Source organism: Dermacentor andersoni, chromosome 1, assembly GCF_023375885.2.
Source record: "Dermacentor andersoni chromosome 1, qqDerAnde1_hic_scaffold, whole genome shotgun sequence".
Lineage (NCBI taxonomy): Eukaryota > Metazoa > Arthropoda > Arachnida > Ixodida > Ixodidae > Dermacentor > Dermacentor andersoni.
In genome coordinates, this window is record NC_092814.1 from 204196600 (window position 1) to 204205186 (window position 8587).

The window sequence follows — 8587 nt, forward strand, 5'->3', positions numbered from 1 at the left end:
CGTTCCTGCTCTATTCAACACAAGCTGACTACCTCATACCATCCTAAAACCAATAGCCTGACAGAGCGGTTAAACCGTACTCTTACCGACATGCTGTCCAAGTACGTTTCGAAGGACCACCACGACTGGGACGTTGCCCTTCCTTACGTCACATTTGCTTATAATTCTTCCCGGCACGACACCGCCGGATTTTCTCCATTTTATCTACTCTACGGTCGCGAACCGACCTTGCCCCTTGACACGGTACTTCCTCCTGCTTCGACCTCAACAACCGAGTATGCGCGCGACGCCATCGCCCTCGCCGACCATGCACGCCAGCTTGCCCGTGCTCGACTGACGGACTCGCAAACCACGCAGCAGCGTCAGTACAACGCCCGCCACCGTGACGTACAGTTTTCGCCTGGTGCACTCGTGCTCCTGTGGTCGCCCTCTCGTCACGTCGGACTTTCAGAAAAGCTCCTTTCGCGATACACAGGGCCCTACCGCGTGCTGCGCCAGGTGACGCCTGTGACGTACGAAATTTCTCCTGTGTGCTCAACCTCGTCAACTACTCTGGCATCTAGTGATGTCATGCACGTCAGTAGGCTCAAGACCTACTACACTGCTTCAGAGTCCGACCTTTAGTCGCTCCGGGACGGCGCTTTTGCCGCCGGGGGTAGTGCTACGGGATAGATGATGATGATGATGTCCTTGATGAGTTATATTGAAAATGACGAAGAGCCGAGCAGTAAGAAGACGACGACGACGATTGGAAGCTAGCGAGGGCTGTTGCCTCTTGGCCAACTGCGGTGTATTGCCTTGTAAATATACTTGTAAATAGCTTTTCGTCGGTGTCTTCCTACGTAACAATATCAACAAGGAACTGAGGCAGGGGTGCCCTTTATCCCCAGTGCTGTTTATGATGCACATGGTGAGGATGGAGAGGGCGCTAGAAGGAAGTAATACCGGGTTTAATCTCTCATACAAACAGGCGGGTACAGTAGTAGAGCAGCAGCTTCCAGGTTTACTTTATGCGGTCGACATTGTGTTGCTAGCTACCAAGCAAAGTGATTTGCACCGTCTGGCTAATATCTGTGGACAGGAAGGCAACAATTTAGGTTCGGAATTTAGTGTCAGAAATTCAGGTGTTATGGTACTCAATGAAACCAGTGAACAGACAGTGGCGATACAGGGCCAGGAAATACCTCAGGTAACAGAATATAAATACCTTGGTATATGGATAAACCTTTGGTTTGGATAAATATGGATAAACCTTTGGTTCAGCGAGAACAGTGGAAAAGGAAACATGTCCGCAATAGGAATTAGTAAGAGGCGATTAGAGGATTGGTGGAAGAAAAATAGAGAAATGACAAAAAACGGAGAGGTACAAAAGCACAGCTCGCAATAGGGGATCAGAAAATTTGCTTGTGGGAGTTCATTGCGTTTCTTTTTCTTTTCTTATTCTATCACCTAGGTAGGACATTAGGTCGTAAAACAGCAAGAGCTTGCTGGCGCAACCCACCGCCCCGTTCCAAAGGGAACGCTCACAACATCCATCCATCCATCCATCCATCCATCCATCCATCCATCATTACAAGCAGGCAACGGCAGAAACGCGCGCATGTTTATACGAAAAACGAATTACTAGTCAACAGACAGCCCACGTTGCTCAGCTATACGCCACGACGCACATGGGCCGCTGGAGATGACGCGTCTATGATTTCAGTCTAAACAGTATGGCTGGCTGATAAGGACACAAGTTGCAACGTTTTATCAGGCGAGTCGGCGCGCTTGTCAATTTTACTCCGTGCCCTTGACACGCGGGCGAACTGGAGACCTGTGATGTAAGCGCATTTCTTTTTCTTTTCTTTCTTTTTTACGTAGAAGGAACTAGTTCTAAAAGGAATTTCGCCACTCACACGCCCTATGGTGCTGTAAAGGTCTCAGCAATGTAAATGGCTTTGCTTCTGTCAATTAATTACGTTCAGCGGGTCAAATTGCGTCACTGTAAGTATAAGATGGAGTTCCGAGCACGAAAATTATTAAAAAGGCACCAATCTCCAATCGTCAAGTCTTGTATTGCTCAAGAACTTCGCTTGAGGTGGCCCCTCAAGCCCAGTTCGGATAGCTCCCCTTCCGGATGGCGTCTCTACGGAAAAGGGGGTACATTTTGTCCTGCTGTACACCTACATAAACTCCTCTTTCGTAGTTGTCCCCTACTCCGAAGGCCTTTGGAGTGCCCGTGTGTTAGGACAATTAAACTGTCGATTGCGAATGACTCTTCGTTGCGAATTCAGGGAGAACAACAGAAGCTGCCCTTCGTTTGCGCATGCGAATTTGACCGTATCCTGCCCGACTGACAAAAGTTATCATATCACAAAAGAAAACTGAATTGAGCTGCACCAGAAAGTTTCACGTGTGCCAGATCTTTTTGCAACTGACAGACGGCCATGCGCGCGCGTCTCTGAAAATGCCAGAAGGACCTTAACCCGACTCTCTTGTTCTTGGTAGCACATATAGTATACCTATACGGCATTTTTGCTGCGACAAATCCGGCCTTGCTTGACCTATTTTTCTCAGTTATGGTTAAGGCCTTCTCGATCAGTTTCAGCAGACTTGCGTTGAGTAGATGATTTATGAGGAGCCCGAAATATTCAGAAATCATCCGTGTGCTTTCGCGCCTAAAGCCTATCCCTTATGAAGACAATGGTTTGGAGAATTGACCAGGTTCATTGTTTAACAGCGCTGATTGATGCGAATGCTTCATCTCTTGTGGCTTTCCAGATGGAAGTCAGGTTAAACTATAGCGCACTAAACGAAGAAGAACGGGAAGACGTATATACTATACATTGACACTGTCAATTATTATTATTATTATTATTATTATTATTAGTAGTAGTAGTAGTAGTAGTAGTAGTAGTAGTAGAAGTAAAATAAAAAAGTTGATCCCCACTAAATTACAGTAATTTTTTTTATACCAACAGAGAAATTCTCGGCTTCAACCGCACTGGGCCGAGCAGATCATGCGTGCTAGGAGGCATAGATATCTTACGTTATCATTGTCACTCACATTTGTCTGTTCTTTTTTTTCAGATAAAGGCATAAAAAAGTTGGCCGGTATAAATAGCGCCGTTGTCATCCAGTTCGCATTCCATTAGCGTCTTCATAGTGGAGCACAGCACGCAGTGCAAGAGGTGCCTTCACTTCTGCTTCGGGTTTTGCAAAGGCCCCACGCCGACATGCCGACTTTCATCCATCGAAGCTCTGCTACGCATTCAAAGTGTGGCCTTTCTCTTGCTGAGGATTCCATGGCCGAGTTCAACATCGCCTCTGGTATGCACGCGACTCAGCTCCTGCGCGGACGGGGTGCCAGGCGGTCCAGCGGCGGCAACGACCAACGGTCCCGTGGTCAAGACACCGGGAACGAGAGGGGGATACCCATGGCGTCAAGAGGGTACGTGCCATCGTCAGGTACACCACCGCCCTCATACCGTGAGGTGGTGCTCGCCGTCCCCGCCGAAGCGCCTTTCAGCGCAGATGAAGTGGCTCTAGCTGCAAGACACCTCGGTCACATCCGTCAGTTGCAACAGGAGCGGTTCCCCGAGCGTGAAGGGCGATGGATAGACGATGCAGACGAACAGGCGTCCCGGAGGCACTATGGCTGGGACAGATGGTATCGGCGGAGCATCATTCAGTGGAAGCAGCACTACATATGGGTGTTTACCGTTGTTTTGATGACCGTTTTTGTTGTGTTTGTGTTTGGGGTAATGATGCGCTTTCTTTACCAAAGCCTACTTGTGTCGACGAAGGATTTTCCCTAAGAGAAGCGCACCTGATTTCTATGAGACTTGTAGCTGGACCACGTGGGTGTTAACACACGTACCGTACTCGGGAAGGGCATGACAACCTGCTTAGGGCACTACAGACACAGTTGTTTTAGCCGAACGATGTAATATCCCACTGCTATCAAAGGTGAAAATGAAGGAATGAAATATAGTTGCGCCTCGTGTGCTTAATTACTTGACATTGCTGTGAGCGATTGAGGCGGCCCGTACGTGAGAGTTCTAGGGTTCCAAACTTGCCCATTAATGACTGACACCAGCTTCATGCATAATGAATACCTACGCACGACTTCGAGTTGCTTTGCTCGTGTCTGCGCTTCGTTCCGGCGTAACGGCATGTCACTTTACGATGAGCTTGCTGCTTCTCTTTACTCAAATGAAGAAACTGTTAGCTTCCACTGCGTCGCCATTCGGGCAGTGAACTTGTTTCAACTGAAGTCATAAAAAGTATTAATTTCATTGTTCATTTTAACGGGTCGTGGTAAAAATGTCTTCCAACGTAAATGTGTTTGTTCAATAGTATAACAAAATGTAAAAAAGATTGCACCACCCCAATGCTAAGTGTTTCCTATTTAGTAGCAGCGGCTCTTGCATGTTTTTCACGACTGATTTCATTTCATATACGCATTTTACAGAACCGCTGATATGTATTTGATGTTCTTAAGCGTATTTTAAACGGGTCTGTGGACGCCGTACAAGATTGCAATAAATTGTGCGAATATTTCTTTTTTTGTCTCTCTTCGATCTTTGCCATAGTATGTGTATTTCAAGCGCAGCATTCTTAGGCTCCCGCTGCCCTTTTCTTTGTAGATAATGTAACGTCATCGACCGCGCAGGTGTACACTGATTTGAAAACACTGGACTGCGACAACTGGCGCAAATTGTGCCACGAGATATGTATATATAGTAAAAAGCACAAGCTCGTTCTTGGTGTAGCGTCAAAAATGGAAAGGACGTACGGGGAAACGTGTTCTTTACTGGATCAACGTTTTAGCTGGTGGGCCGTTCTTTATCAGAGTGACGTGAAAGCTGTCCCACCTACCAAAACATTTGGACAGTAAAGAACGCGTTTCCGCTCTTGGCCGTCGTCCCGGAGAATCCACCATTGGCCTTTAGCGTGACCTATGTGTGACGTCATACCAGCTGTGGAAAAGCGGCGCCCCAACTCTGCTCGTTGCGATCGTCCCAGCCATGGAGGAAGGAAACTGAGGAGAGGCCCTGCCCCCTCCGCGCGATAGGAGAAGTGTGGAGGAAGTGACGTAGTACGTTCTCCTCTTTTTGCTGATTTTTTATTTCTTTGCCGTAGCAGCCACGCCTTTCGGGTCACAATGGCGGCTTTGTTTTGGTTCTGTGCGCTCACACGTGTTGCTCCGTAGGTTTCGTACCGTGGCAAAGGCGCCGTGCGGGCAGGTTTGCGCTGGTCTTCCTGTTTTGTTGCGCTGCGTTATCTGGACCGTGCTCTCCCGGTTGTTGCTGTGGCCAGGTGGGGCAGGAGGAACTAAAATTCCTGAAATGAACGCGCATGCAACGCTGTACGCTATGTACCGTGCTACGGCAATGGCTACGGACGAAGGAATATCCGCGGGTAATTTTGCCCTTTTTCGCGGAATCATGCTAACGTGCTAACGATTGCTTAGTATTGCTGCGGAGCGCGCGGGTCCGAGCAGCACGGTTGCGCGCAGCGCGGTGTGGTTTCGCGAGAAATGTAAACAAGAGAGGAGAGCTGGCCCGATAGGCGGAGCAACGCCATGAGCAACGCCAACTTCCGGCTTCACTTTAGCTTCACAACGAGTGACGTCAGGGCCTCTCCTTAGTTTCCTTCCTCCGTGGTCCCAGCGAATCCTCCATGCTGCAGCTGCGCGCCGCTGCCGCGAGGGGCGCTCACTGTACGTGACGTCATGCCAGCTGTGGAAAAGCGCCCCCCCCCCCCCCCCAGCTCGGCTCGTCGCGATCGTCCCAGCGAATCCTCCACGCGCCGCTGCTGTGGGGGAGGCGCTCGCTCTACGTGACGTCATGCCAGCTCTGGAAAAGCGGCCCCCCAACTCGGCTCGTCGCAGTCGTCCCAGCGAATCCTCCACGGTATGTCGGATGATGTGTATAAGGTGAAGCTGCAACGATGTGCTGCAGCTAAGCGGCGGCGTGCGGAAGAAACGGATGAAGAGCGGGAACAATGTTTAGCTAAACGGCGTGTATATTATGCAGCCAGGCGAATGCGTTCAACATCTCTTGATCTGGGTGCATCTACAAGTATCATGCATGCTCTTAATGCTGACGCGACTTTGGCGACACCTGATCGTTCGACAGCAAGCCTTATAGATGCTCTAAATGGCGACGAGACTGCATCTACACGTTCGATGAGCAGTATGGAACTCTACAACCTGAACAGAAGATTGCTTTCGTAATCCACTAGGCTTAGCCAAGCTAAGCCTCTGCCAATTTTTTTCACACTACGCCAACGGAGAAAGCCTGTGTTTTTCGCTATATATATTACAAAGGAGGAGCTCACGTCAGAAATATGAAAGTCGCAGTTTCGTCAGAAAGGTGAAACATCGATTGCACTAACAGATTAGTGGACAGCTATACGAAGTACAGATAGCCGTTTTATAGGCCGTTGATAGTTGTAAATATTCGCTTGCTAACAAAATTAACAAGCATGGTGTCTCGCGCGCACAAGCGAAGATAAACACATCTCACTCGATGACCGCGGAAACTGGCTGCCATGACGTCGGAATGAGGAAGCGTGGCAGCAAAAACGATTGAATTGACCTTCGTCGTGCCTCTCGCTTCAACGCGAACTAAGCGGGGGAAAGACAGCATATACATGGAGCTATGAGGACTCGGTTCACTCTTTCCCGATCGCAGATCGCTTCCCATATAGGACCCGCGCGGCCGTGGTATACGCAGCATACGGCGCGTGGTGACGATGCCCTTGGACTTTATATGGAACACCACGGCGACGGCAGGAATGCGCCTGGAGTGTCCATATAATTGCTATCGCAAGAAAATGCATGTTGCTTTGCGTTTCGGCCATGTCACGGCCTTCGTCAGAGTAGGCGGTCGTTGTTTGCTATGATAAAGGCTGTGCTACGTGCATTACGGACTTTGAGGAAATTCTGTTTAAAGTGTGTGTGCGTGTTTAGCTGCATGTATGCAGCTAAAGGCGGCCGTACGTGGCTCGTGACGTTGGGGTGAGCGCGGAGGCGCTGTTCTTTTTTTTTTTTTTACTTCTCGTTAAGTGCTGTTGAAGTTTGTTGAAAAGGTCTAGTGTGCCTAGCCTACTTCACGGTCTCCTGCTCACGTGCGGTTCATAACCACGATGTTAGAACCACTTGTAAATCTTCTCTTTTCTTTTTTCATTTTTATTTTTTCTTCTCTGGCGCCTGCCGATGCGGCCAGAGACAACGGGATGTATAAATATCAGTGCTCTACCCACACGTCTATCACGGACTATTCAAGTGAGTTTTAATACATGTAAGTTACTCTGGTTATTCTGGGCCTTCTGCGTCTTACGGTGGCCTCGCCGCCTGCAGGGCTATCTGACTGAGCTATCTCGGATGCCAGAAGTTCAAATCCGTTTTTTTAGGGAAGTCAGTCGCCGCTGGAAGAAATTAGCCATTCGTTAGCGCCGGGGATGCTTTTGCTGGCTGCCTCTTTTAATTTCTTTCGGTGGGGTGTGATGGCCACTAAGGCACTTATCACTCAGCATCCACCTGCCCGAATAAATGGCATTCATGCGGCTCATCGGAGCGCGGATTGGTTGGGAGGGAACACCATTATGGCCAGCAGCATGGTTTAATAATTTATTAGAAATGTTCCATTTGTAGCTATGTGACTGAGGCGGTAGCGTGGAGCACATGTACAACACCGAGCTTCTAATCTGAAGGTCATAAGCTGGAATCGTCCTCCAGTACGCTACAGTTTCAGGCTTGGAGTCGCGCCTGACAACGGCAAAAAAAAAGAAAAAAAAGACGGGAGCCAGTGGGGTTGTAATAGTCCAGGTGCAACCAAATTAGGAAGGCCCACTAAGTTTCTACAAAAGCACTTCCTCACGATAACAGGCATTGTCCTCCCTGCGCGCATTATTCGGCCACTACCTCACTCATGACCCCTACAATTAACCGATGGCCCTAAGTCCCCACCCGCAGCGGAGCAGCTGACGAAGGCGGTGGGCAGACCTGCGGCGCGGCAGAGGGTGCTAAGAATCTCTGGATCTGGTCAAGCCGTCATTGGAAACTGCACTTGGCGACGACAGGCGTCATTTTTTAAATCTTATTTACATTACCCCTAAGGCCCCTCATGTGAGGGTATTTCATAGGTTGGGGGGGGGGGGACACAAACATGCAATATGCACATGAAATAAAACTACATGAAATAAACACGACACAAGGAACATAAAATAAATAGATATTAACAAGGGTATATGCACTAAGTCATGAAAATACAAGAACTTTTTCACATAATCTGTTAATATGTACTATCGTCCAAAAAAGTAAACGGACCATAACTTAGGTGGCCGGAGCGGCTGCGGGGCCGGAGCGGCTGCGGGGCCGCAGCGGGGCGCTACTATCTCGCTCAGCACGCGGTCGACGAGAGTGCCCAGAGTGACGCCAGACTTCGCCCTCACTCTCACGCGGTACCTTGGGCCAACTAGCCCAAATTTCCGCATTACGTAACTTATCGCGCTGCCGTGAAAGTGCGCGCGTCACCGTAGCCCACGTTGCGGCTAAATTGAGCAGTGGTGGACGCCGGCGACATGCACTAATATG

At 49.2% G+C, this 8587-nt stretch overlaps 1 long non-coding RNA gene across 1 annotated transcript; it reads left to right on the forward strand.

Moving 5' to 3' along the window:
* Positions 1-1694: 1694 nt before the first annotated feature.
* LOC140215280 (uncharacterized) lies at positions 1695-4549 on the forward strand. Its single transcript, XR_011892236.1, has 2 exons — positions 1695-1823; positions 3073-4549. It is a non-coding gene; the product is annotated as an uncharacterized lncRNA (long non-coding RNA).
* The last annotated feature ends 4038 nt before the right edge of the window (positions 4550-8587 follow it).